At 41.8% G+C, this 12520-nt stretch overlaps 1 long non-coding RNA gene across 1 annotated transcript in view; it reads right to left on the bottom strand.

Moving 5' to 3' along the window:
- Positions 1-8204, bottom strand: part of LOC145430384 (uncharacterized) — a 40791-nt gene extending 32587 nt beyond the window's left edge. Inside the window, exons 1-2 of the long non-coding RNA XR_013910949.1 lie at positions 7887-8204; positions 6903-7025 (exon numbers count right to left, since the gene is read on the bottom strand). This is a non-coding gene — a long non-coding RNA (uncharacterized LOC145430384). The remainder of the gene's footprint in view (positions 1-6902; positions 7026-7886) is intronic.
- Between the last annotated feature and the right edge of the window lie 4316 nt (positions 8205-12520).

Below are 12520 nucleotides of genomic sequence, written 5' to 3'. Positions count from 1 at the left end.
TCTGCCACCCACCCCACTCCTAAATTTTTCCTCTTCGTTGCCTTGCATCAGGCACAGGATCTGAGGCTTTAATATGGTTGCCAGTGAGGCAACAGCCATTTAATAACAATGCAATAGTTCCTCACAGCAGTAGTCCAGTGTCGCTCATACACCCCGCCGGGTGCAGATGGTACATTGTCTGTGATTTACGAAAACATTCTCCTTTCAGAGATGTTTTTCCTTTCTCCCCAACACATCCGCTGCACCTTTTGTCAGCAATATTTAAGTCTCTTCTTGATAGAAACAACACACTTTTTGTCTGAAGCCCATGAAGTCATATTTCGTAACAGGTCAGCTAAAGTGGCTACCCCCAGAGGTGATGTGAGAGTGCATGTTTGTGTGTGCATGTCTGTGTGTGTGAGAGTGTATGGTTTAGTAGGAAGCCTCTCACATTTGCCTCAAAGCCTCCCGCAGTGGGGGACATCTGGAGGAGGCGTTGCCGAGTAAACAGAGAAAAGAAGAAGAGTTCAGGCCTGAAATATCATCCTACAAGGACGGAGCTGGCTTTCATTAACATACAAAGGGGGGAGAAACGGTGGTGGAGATTTATTCAAATCAAAATGGCTAATGTTGCCATAAGCCAGTCACCTTGCCAACTTACCCTAAAACTCATTCTTTTTATCAGTGCCCCTTCCCCTGACTCACTGCTGAGAGCAATTAGGGCAAAATTTGATGAAAATGACCAGTAATTCAGTGTAAAGAAAAAAGCTTCCAAGTAACCATTTCACAAGGTAGATGTTCATTATGAGCCAGCAGGAAAGAGCCTCCTCTTAATAGAGTGCCAGCCATAAACATCCCTCATCATCACCGGGCCTGCCATTTGATCTCACCTCTGGGGATTCTGTGCTGGGCAGCTTCATTCATTTCTTCTGTGTTTCACTGTCTGTTTACTCAGTAATGGACTCTGCCCAGAGAGTTGTTAAGGGGAACAAAGTGAAAGTGCCCGACACTCTGCTGTGGCGGTGATTAACGACTGAATTAGAAAACAACTCCGGGTCACCTTCTTTAACATTGTGATGGATGATCTCTTGCGAGAATTTGATAGCAATTGTTATAGGTGTGCCAGAATCTGGATCACAGGCGGGGCAAAGCGACGGTGCGTTTACAGTGCGGATCAACTTTTCCACGAATCTGCGAGCGGTAAACACTGTGCTGTAATTAACAGCTAAATGCAATAAAACGAGGCTTTCATAGTAAGCACCTCACTGATGAGGGTGCATGCAATTGTGTCCACCACTGTCTGTAAAGCTTTAGTTAGTGTTGCCCTACTTCAGCTGTGTATATGCCATCTCGCCTGTCACAGGCAGTTTACAAGACTGGGAACGAGGGTTGCCATCTGTCCCACCTCTATGGGGTGCACAGAGGGACGTTTTGCACAGTTTTGGCATGCCTGACTTCCCCTAATGCTGCACAAATGTTTAGAGACATTACATAAGCAATGAGACCTCCACTAGCATGGGGGAGGGGTGGGGGTGTGGAGATGGATATGTGCATTAGAGGACAAGAAAAAAGCCAAAGAGGAAACAAGATAAGAAAGTGTGAGACAGCAGCCCTGGTCTTTTCATTCTTCTTACCAACTGCACTTTCAGACATATAATAGCGCTACAGGGCTACATTGGCGTTGCTATAGGGTGTATGTGAAGGGTAAATATGAATAAGTGCAGTTTGAAGGCATTTGAAATGCCAATACCTCACATGGGGTGTTTTTCATACCATCAAAGCACAGCTGCAATACTTTATACCACAAAGTATCTGGTAAGTGACGTGTTCTACTGTGTTTGATAAAAGCAGTGTGTTGCAAGATGTTGAAATGCACTGTCTCAAAAGCGGGGGCAAAAACAATTTGTTTCAGAGATCCTACAAACAAAAGCTTCTTAATTTCCCTAATATGTTAAATGCATCAGCCAGCGCCCTATAATAGCATCAGCAACAATTCCCTAAAATTAGGGGGGTGAATGCTTAAGGATAGATCAAAAGATCAGATCTAATTCTTTATCTGACTGTAGCTGAACTTGGAGAGGTAAAAAAAAAAACTCACACAAACAACAAAAAACAAAATTCACTGGTGATACTGACGCCACTTACATTTATATTTTGCAGGAAATTGAGAAGGAGAGGAACAGCAACTTGATGCACAGACCACTGAGCGCACCCCTGCCAAGGAGAGGTTTAAAATACTACAACATGTTGCAACAGACAGCCTAAACTCGCTGTTCCCTACTCATTTTACAGCTCATTATACTCACTGCCCTCACTGAAAGCTACCTAAGGAGAGACTGGGAAAGAAATGCCCAGCTATCCACACGTTAAATTTACTCAACCCACATCCGAACTATACACAGTCCACACAGGTGTACTGAGCTGCGTCTTTCACCTCGAGCATCTTTTGTCCGCACAGTGTATCACATTTACATCCCAATTTAGAGAATGACCCACATGCTGCTGATTCCATTTGGACAGAAATCTTAATCTAAGTACCAAAACTGAGCAGCCCCAGTGTTGATGTACTTCAATCACTGATGTTGCAGCATGGCAGTAATGAGATGGTGCTACTTACCCTCACCCACCCACTCACCCACCAGTATTACACCTCAAACACTCCCTGCAGTGACCTCAGTTGCTGATTTTATCACTTCCTTGTATTGCAAACGTACTTCAAGTTTATCTGTGTTAATGGTGCCATATGAAATGTGTACATATCTATAAAGACATCTGTATGTATAAGATGAGGCAATGCAATACAGTTTCATTAACTGGGCTGATATACAGATACACACGGCTAAGCTGCAGATGCTGTGTGATAAAGTGTTGGGTACAGCATGCTTCTTAGGCCGACTCGCTGCTGTTCTCATGGTGGTCCCCCTTCCTTCGTAGCCTGCCCTGCAATTGATAACGTCCACTAATTTTTGTTTTTCGGGAACCAGCGCCCATCGTGTGATTGCGCTTTTTTGGGTGTGTGTTCTGTTATTTTATATTTAAGCATATGTCTGTCTGTGGTTGTGCGTGCTAGCATGTGTGAGAGAAAGCTCATTTTCTCTGCCGCGCACCAAAGGAATAACCTCTGAATTAGTATTCAGTAATGAGACAGGGTGTGGGAATGATGGTGAATTTGTAAGCACGCACCATCTTCCCTAATTCCATTTAGGAGTCCTGTAAACACTTATAAATGCAGCAGATAGTTACAGCAGCACCCCCCCTGTCCTCCCCTCCTGCTTTCAGCTCTCATCAGGCTCGCACATCTCCAAAGAAACCAAGGGCAGGAGAGGAGGAGATACTGCAAATCACATTATGGGACATGAAATTAATCCAGCCTCCCCAAACATTTGGCCTTCACACAGTTTAACCTTGAAACTGCTTTTTACTTCCTTGCATGAAGACTTTATAAAAAAACCCTCTGTCACATCCAAGAGAGCAAGCCTGACATTACAACAATGGCGCTGCCGAGGTAATAATTCAATAGGATCCTTCACCGTGCTGATGATATGTTGTAATTTCATTTCACTTACGTCTGTTTCATATTGTAATACACAATTGAGTAGGGGCACTTTACGTCCCAAAAGACCACTTCCTCCTAAGATAATAAAAGCCTTTTGTGCTTGCCTTTGAGAAATCCTTGGTGGATTATGTGAGTGCAGATTTGGGAGCACATCAATTAATATGCATTAAACGAAAGTGTATTAAGTTATGAAAAAATAATTAATAACTCTAATTGCTGTAGTGCTGCTTTGCCAAACGACTCATACCTTAATGCTAACAAGATGGTCTCTGACACGGCCAACAGGGGCCAAAGTACAAGCGCTGCGTGACCTTTTGCACTGCTGAAAGACAATGCACCTACACTTTATTACACGGGCACATCGCTCTCCCCTGATACTAATGTAGAGTGGTGCAAGGTAAAAGCACAGAGTGGCTGTTGCAGTGCATCCACTCCAATAACAGCAGGGAAAAAAAACTGCCAGCCAACTCAGAAGCCACATGAGGTTCAGCCTTACTAGTTTCAGTCAGAATAAAATACATCTGTTTGTGTTAGCGAATACTGTAGATCTCTTATGCACACCCTATCGCTGGATCTTGTCCCTTTGTATAGTACAGAGAATAGTGCTGGCACAGGGTTCCACTTTCCCCGTTACCACGAAAAAGACATCCACAGCTCCAATTATCCTTTACCCCTGTGTAGCTCTGGAGAACACAACTGCTGCTACTGTCAATGAAATTATAGGAAAGGGTGGGGGTGGGGGTTGGTTAGCGATGATAGTCCCCCTCTAACCACACCCACACTGAACACACGCGCTCTTCAATGTGCGTAAAAGTGAAGACTCACAATGCCTTAAGAGAAAAAGCAAAGAAATGGGAATGACAAGTAAACTATTTCTTTGAGATATCTTTTCAATACAGCATTTCTAAAGGTGAGAGGAGTTTTCAAAGCATGAGATAGTACCTCTTGCTGAGTAATGACATCTCTTGTTGCCGTGAGTAGCAAAGACCTTGTTTCCAAGTTCTCTGCTTTGACCAAGAGCAATCTGGGGCCGGATTTACCGTCTCGGTCAGTTTCTACGGCCACGTTTTTCACAGCAGAAAAAGTAAACATTAAAAACACTATCCCAGCTTTCAGCTAAATCAATCTTCACTTTGCTTGGAAATAATGAGCACGTTGAGCGAGCTTCAAATGAACACCGTTGCTCCCGGGCTCGTCAGCTCTACGCAGTCACATCACACAGGCACTTTTGAGGAACGCAGGAAAAAAAAGACGACTAGTCTTAGCCTTCAGAGACCAATTAAAACACATATTCAAATTGACCTAAAAGAAGCGTAATAAGGCATTCGTTTATGGTGCTGTCCCATACCCATGGTTTCACCCGTTTTTAGATACACTGCAATTGTTTTCAACCCTGACAAACAAATAATCTCAGCAGAGTGGAAAACTGAAAAAAACCCTCTCCCATCTCATCTCTGCAGGATCAAAGACTACATCGAGATGTAGCGAGCACGTAATTTTCACACAACATGCACACAGGCTCATTCAAAGGACATGAAGGCAGAATTTACCAGCTCTGTATGCACAGCATGCATACATTAGTTGATTCTTATTAAAGCCCACAGTGAACATTAGATCAGCATCATTACTATCTACAAAGAAAATACACTGAAAATAGACATCTTGTTAGCTTCACAATTCAGCAAATATGGGAATTACACAGCATGGTGTATTAAATGCTACACGTGTCACTATAGCACTGAGCAAGGCAGCTGCAAATAATCAGTTGTTTTATCTACTAAAGGTCAAAATAAAGAAAAATGCCAAATGCAACTTTCCAGCACTTCAAAATGTTTCCCTCCACCCAAAACCAAACACATTCCATTCAAAGAAGGTTTAAAACAGTGAAAGAGTGACATTTTCAGGGAAATTTTCTTCCAGTCTACTAATTAATTAAAGCAATAGAACCTATTAAGAAAACAAACTTGAAATGGAAATGAGACATTCAGGCAGCTCTTCAGCCAGTCAGAATTTTAACCATGACATATTTGGCAGCACAGCCCAGCGGGCAGGCTACGCAGCAACTCTAAAACATGCTCCCTCTCCCTTCCACAGCACTTCTTGGGAAGCCGCTCTCATAAATCCCTTCTAATGGTTGCTGGCGAGGGAACTTTTTAACACAGAACTTAGCAGCCACTGTTATTCACCCATATAGCGAGAGTCTTGGGATGATGGATGGTAATAAATATTGCACGGGGCTAACAGAGGTCCCCTCAGAGACGTTCAATTGCCTTGAGTGATAGGGTGCTGCTCGGCAACACAGGAGAGGATGGCAGAGGGCAGGCTCTTCACGGGGTCGGCTAACTGAGTCTGTTCAATTTCCTCTGTGGAAACATGACAGGTCCCATTCTAAATGATAACACTGACTCACAGTGTGGGAAGGTGAGCCTAACAAAGGGTGCCTTCTGCAAAAAAATATGTATCTTAACGTATGTGTAGCGATTTTATTGGTTATGAATGAGGAATTGATCCACTGTGGACCAGGAGTAATTGTGAATGTAGAATACCGCTCTGTGTTAGGAGCTCTTTCCTGCTGCACTTTTGCAGTTTATCGTTTTTTTCCTGACAAGGGAGCTCTGTTGAGCTGATCTGCCCACCATCTTAACTGCTTCCTTGACAATGGCTGACAACGGAGCAGATGTCCAAGCTGCACACATCTGTAACAGTCTGATATTCCTTAAGGCGCACACGCCCCCCTCCCTTCTCAGTCAATACATGCACAGACAAAGAGGTCACCTCTTATTTAGCTTGCAGTGATCTAATTATTTACTTTGATTATATCAAGCTTATACTTTTTCTTTTGGTGTGGGTGCTGGATGGAAATTATCTTAGTTGACAAGAATTAATTACTGACGATGATGTTTTTAATGATGAGCGATAAGGAATTGGGATAACCCCGGTTCTTCATTAATCCAACACGTGTCCTGTTGTCATATTTTCAGAGTAATCAGTGAATTAATTAGTCCAATAATATGTAAGAATACTTTAGTGGGTGTAATTAACAAGTTAACACAAGGCAATTAGCAGCTCATTTATACGCTGCCTGCACCTAAAGGTGGCTGTAAACAGAGGAAGCACTTTCTTTACTACTTTTTTTAAAGTTTACCCAACCAGAAGTGATACTTTATTCCAGCTGCAAATAACAGCTCAGCAATTAAAATAATATACACTCACCTCTATGTAAAATACAGCTAACTGATTAAGAGCAGGGACTACAGAAAACAGCTCATTATTCTCCTCTAGCGGTTTTCAAGTCACATCGTCTATGGGATCAAGAGAACGCCATCCACTTAACAACTGTTAAGTTAATCAGTTTCTAAAATCTTACTTTTATTTGGCAAACTGCACCTCTGCAGCTCCACACTAAACCACCAAATCCTTTCAGGTGAGTTTCCTCGGGGCAAAATGTCATCAGATGCAGGTGTTTGATCTTCTATCTATTTGCGGGGCCCTGCAATTCAAAAAAAAGTTTAAGGGGCCCTCTGATCCTCCGTAACCATGCGTAACAGCTTATTGCAAAGCGTCTCCAAAAGAGGTCTTAAAATGTGTGCAAGGACACAAACACGTGAATGGTCAGTGACATTGTGATGCAGCAAATGTACTCCTGTTGGGATGACTTGTGTGCGTGCGTTTTGCGCGTGCGTTTCTCTTTCTTTCCTTTTTCTTTTTTGTTTTAAGAGACACAGACTGAGCAGCGAGGAGCGCTGAAGATTACACAGGATGACGTCTTCTACAACACTATTATGCCTACAAAAACTCAGTCATTCGGATCAAGCATGGGGTATTAGAGGATTTATGAGCAAATAGTCTCGCTGGAAAGCACAACACAGCCTGTACAACTCCACAGCCATTCAACAGACACTCTACTAATGCACTTCCTATTTTCTTTTAACCGACACGCACTCCGTGAGGGGTCTGGCTGTGTGCAAAAACAATACACTCCGCATGCCTTTGCCGAACAGCTACCTTTCGCCATGTAAAGGTGAGGAACGTAAATGTCAACACTGTAAGGAGGGAAACGCGGTCCGGTCGTGTCCACATTTGACACAGCGTGCTATATACGTGGTCAGAAATAATTTCCCTCCCGTGTGTACAACCCACCCCGACCGACCATTCCCCCATCTTCATGGCGCAGTAAGGTGGACACACATGGTCAGAGCCGTATGCGGACCCGAAACCCAACGGCGGCCAACTCTCTTTTGAACCCCCCTCCTCACCACCAACACCACCAACACCACCATCCCTCCTCCAAAACTGAATTACACGAGTTAAATCTGCACGGCTGGTGTTGCTTCTGTAAATGCAGTCTTACCTGGATGAATGGTATCAGATAGCAAGTTGAGAAGCCGACTTTTTTTTTTTTTTTTTTTTAGGCACACGTCGGCGGCAGCATCATCCGCTTCGGGGACACGAAATAAGATTTGGAGTAATTCTGATTCCACCTTATTATTAATCCTCCGCGCGCTGCACGAGCGGCTTCTCTCGCGGGCTCTCTCTCTCCCCCCCTCTCTTTTTCTCTTTTAGGGGCAGGCGAGAAGAAACAACCGGATAGAGAGGAGTGATAGCCGAGCAGGGAACGAGCTACAATGTGTTGAAGCGAGTCCTTGTTTATTCAAATACGACGGAGCATAAACGCCGAGTAGGTGTCTAACTGCTTCTCTGCTTTATTTTACCTCTCTCTCTCTTTCTCTCTCTCTTTGGCTGTAGTCACACTATGTCTAACTCTCTTTTTTATAAAGGCGGGGTCTTGGGTCGTTTAAACCAATGACATAAACCAAGAAGAAGAAGAAGAAGAAGAACACCCCCCCCCCCCCACCACCACCACCACAAACACACACACACACACACCACCGTCTCTCTCCCCCCCCCCTCTCTCTCTGTTAGACACACACCTTCCTCTACCGCGGTGAGCATAAATGATGCGGTCATTTTTGGTTTCTTCCTCTGGAATGACCGCATCTCTCTCTCTCTTTTTAAAAGAGTTTTTAAAACTGAGATAGTTTTAGTTTCAGGTGAGGAGTGCTTTTCTTGGGGAATGCATGCCTTTTTTTTTTAATTGTGATGCTCAGAGCATTGAAGATAAGTTCAAGAACTCTTAAAAGTTAACTATCTGATGTATTGCTATATGTGGCTTTTTTGTCAAACTTCTGCTTCTCAGTTCTTAAAAACTGTACCAACTATTATTATTTTTTATTTTTTTTATCACTGTGTTGAGGCTATATTGTTTTTAAGTATAGTTCAGTTTCTCTGAGCTCATTGTTTTGGTTCCGTGGCCTGCTGTTATTATTTTTCTTTTATTAAAAAAAGATGATTTCACCTTTTATATAAATCACAGTAGAGTGCTAGTCAATTCAATGCATGTTTAGTTTTATAGTACCAAATCATATGATCAATAATATAATGCAATCTTTCAAGATTCGGCTCAAAACTAAAATCTGACTCTGTTCTGCACCTTGTCTTTTATCCTGTCTTTATGAGCCTGGTTCTGCAAGGGATTTCTTCTTGTTGAAAGGGAGATTTTTCTTCCCACTGTCACCAAGTGCTTACCCAAAAGGTTGTTTTTTGGAGTTTTCTCTTTATTATTGAGAAATTACAATATAAAACACCTTGAGGTGACTGTTGTTTTGATTTGGCGTTATATGAATAAGACTGAATTAAATTGCTCTACCCTGCATTTTCTAAGATGATTCCTTAGAAGCAAGCACTTTGCGACAGTGGTAAGGAAAAAAACTCTCTTTTAACAGGAACAAACCTCTGTCCTGCAAAAGTCTGAACCAATAGTAGAATAAGAAAGGGGTGGTTCAGGGTTCAGGGTCACCTGATCCGGCTTTAAGTATAGTTGCAGTAGCTAAAATTAAGCAATAGGAATAGGGCATTGACCAATGGGATCAAATCAAACATATTGGAATCATAATCTTAATCACTTAACAGCACCACCACAACACTTTCATCTCACTGCTCTGATCAGCGTTGTTTGGTGCACCACTCAGCCTTTTTCATTGAAAAGTTACAATAAAATCCCTGTAAAATTCCTGTCTTTCGCCAAATGGCAGAGAAAACCAGCATCTAGCCAATCATGAATAGTTTAGGAAGTTCTTTGCCTTTTATCTTCATTTTAAATCGCTGGCACGTCAAATCTCAAATACTTGGCGTTAACTGTAAAATATGCCATAGCAGTCAGTTCTGGCTGTTGGTCTGCCAGTGTTGCCTGAGAGCCAGATTATCTGTGTGTGGTCCAAATTTCAACTAGATGCGATGTCTGAGTGCACCGACCCCGACTTCCACTAACATGGATGACAAAATGTTGCATGCCTGTCACATAAATTCTACCCAACTTCATAGGGTGATAAAAATTTTACAAGCAAATATGTCAAAATTATTCTTTCTTTCTCTCCATACAATGCTACCACACAGAATTATGAATGTACCAGCAGTGCTTTAGTCTGCAGTCAATGTATAATTTATGGAATTGCTTTAACATACTACTAAGATGTTATAGGAGACTGTACAAGGCTGTGATATTTGTGTTTCACCCCATTACATTGTACCGATGATTAATGGTGCTCTTTAGTATGGATCACTGTGGGATGCTGCTGACTGAAAGCTCATAAAACAGCACAGCCAAGTGAGTAAAAGGTGAAGGAAGGGTAAACCTTGTAGATCTAAGGAGAGACACACTTAGATTTTTTTATGTTCGCTCTGTGTAGAGAGAGCGTTTTTACAGAAAAGGAGTTGTACAAATCTCAACAACCCAATATTGATTATGTTAGGAGTTCCTTTGCTTTCTCTAAAGTGATTATTCTGCAAGTAGTGCCGTGGCTTTTGTAAAGGCAGAGAATTTAATTTAGTCCTAGACATGGTTTAACTGTGCTGTACACTGGACTCACCCATGCTCAATTGATTTGACAAGAATATACAGCAAAGAGCACGTCCCCAGTTTTTTTGTGAAAGCGTGGGGCGCATGGAGGACAGCACATGATTGATTTTTACTATCTTTTTTTTTGGAACTTGTTGCACAAACGACACACATTGATTCATATGATTAAACCATGAAGAGGTTGCCTCTGATAAACATTTTGAACGCTGCTACAGATTCAAGAAACCACAATGCATTTCTATATCTCATTCTCAATCTCATTACATTACAGAGCAAGCCATTTTTTTTTAACTTTCCTATTGCTCTATTCTGCCTGACCTCCCTTCTCTATTGGTCTCTCCATCAGTGATTGCCCACCTTTTGTCAGAACACTGGCTATATGTGGGGGCTGGGCAGCTTATAGCACAAGAAGACAAGAATTGAACCGAACTCGGTGAGATAATTGGAAAAACGGAAAATGGTGGCAGAAAACTGTGACTATTTTATGATATCAGATACTCCATTTTCACACTAAAGGAAGAAACACATCTACAGTAGTGCCACTTTGGAAATCCTTAATAATTTTCTATTTTTCCTTACAAAGCTGACCTGAAAACGTTTCGCACAAGTTGCAAAACAGAACCCAGTTAATTAAAAATGACAAAGTAGTGGTGTTTTTACAGAAAAACCATTGAGTGTTATTTATCTTTCTAACCCACCTTGTTTCCTGCAGCAGCATGCCTGTAGATCGCAGTTGAAAATTATCTTAATATGAGGTTCAAGTATAAATATGAGGCCTCTAAAGAATCCCTAAAGTCTGTCCTTCACAACACATGTCTGTGGAAATGTATCATGGCCCAAACAAAAGAGATTTCAGAGAACCTAAGAAAAGGAATTGATGCTCATTGAGCTGGAAAAGGTCACAAAACCATCTGTAACCATCTTTGGACTTTGCCTGTTATGTATCACAATCAGACAGATTGTGTACAAACGAAGGAAATGTGAGACCATTGTTACTCCCCAATAGCAAGATCTAGAACAGCCTCTGACATGCTGCATCTGAGCCATTACAGGTTGTTATCATAGATGGACAAATGAATTGTGAATTATATATAATTCTAAAGGAAAACTGCTCTCGAACTGAATGTCAAAAGAAGGTGAGTCATGCAGCAACCATTAGCACAAATGTTGATCCTGAAAAGTTTTGGAGCGGCGATGTCAAAGTCCTGTTCTTAATTTAGAATAAATGTTGAGGAAGTCCCCGAAGCAAGCAGTTTATGTGAGGAAGCTCACCGCCACATCACCAGTGGGCTAAAATTCTTCCAAGCCAGTATGCAAGCCTGATCGACGGTACTGGAAACCTTTAATTCATTTGTCTTTGTACTTTACTTACTTATAAGAAATGCTGATGCCTTAAGCCATATTTATGCAGAAACATAGAAAATTCAAAAGGATTTACAAAGCACTGTACTACATGGCTGCAAAAACATTTACAAATAAATGACAACCCACTGCAAAACGGCATACAATAATCACAAGCAGCTAATGTAATCTGTATATAGAAGCAGAAATCTCTTTAAATCTTCCATTCCCACTGCTCATGCTGCATGCTCTCTGTTTTCCTTTGTCAAACTTAAAGTTAAATCAGAGCCAGCAATAAGATTTTATTGTGCTCTTTTATCATTTTAACAAAAGAATCGACAGCCTCAAGTCAAAAAAACACTGGAGGGATGCACGCTATCAGATCCCCTTTAAAGCAACATTGTAAACAAATAGGAAAGTGCCATGTTACTTTTTTTTTTTATTGCTGAACATGCAAAAAACTGTGATCTGCATTTCACATCGAATCCACCACTGCATCAACATAAAAGATTGGTGGAGATCTGTGGGGAGTTTTGAGTACTGGAGGAATTTATTCTATGCTGTAAGAAGAGGAGGTAGGGTTCAGTGTAGAGCCATATCAGACCTTCTCATGTTGAACCCTGAACTCAATCTCCATACTCACAAATTCACATGCAGAGTTCATGGCGAGTCCCCTGGAGAGCTGTGCAACATGCTATCTACACTACGGTCTCTGGAGACACACATCT

The sequence above is a fragment of the Astatotilapia calliptera genome, chromosome 8 (assembly GCF_964374335.1).
Source record: "Astatotilapia calliptera chromosome 8, fAstCal68.1, whole genome shotgun sequence".
NCBI classification, from domain to species: Eukaryota; Metazoa; Chordata; class Actinopteri; order Cichliformes; family Cichlidae; genus Astatotilapia; species Astatotilapia calliptera.
The sequence above is the reverse complement of the archived record's forward strand: the minus strand, read 5'-3'. Positions and strand labels throughout refer to the sequence as shown.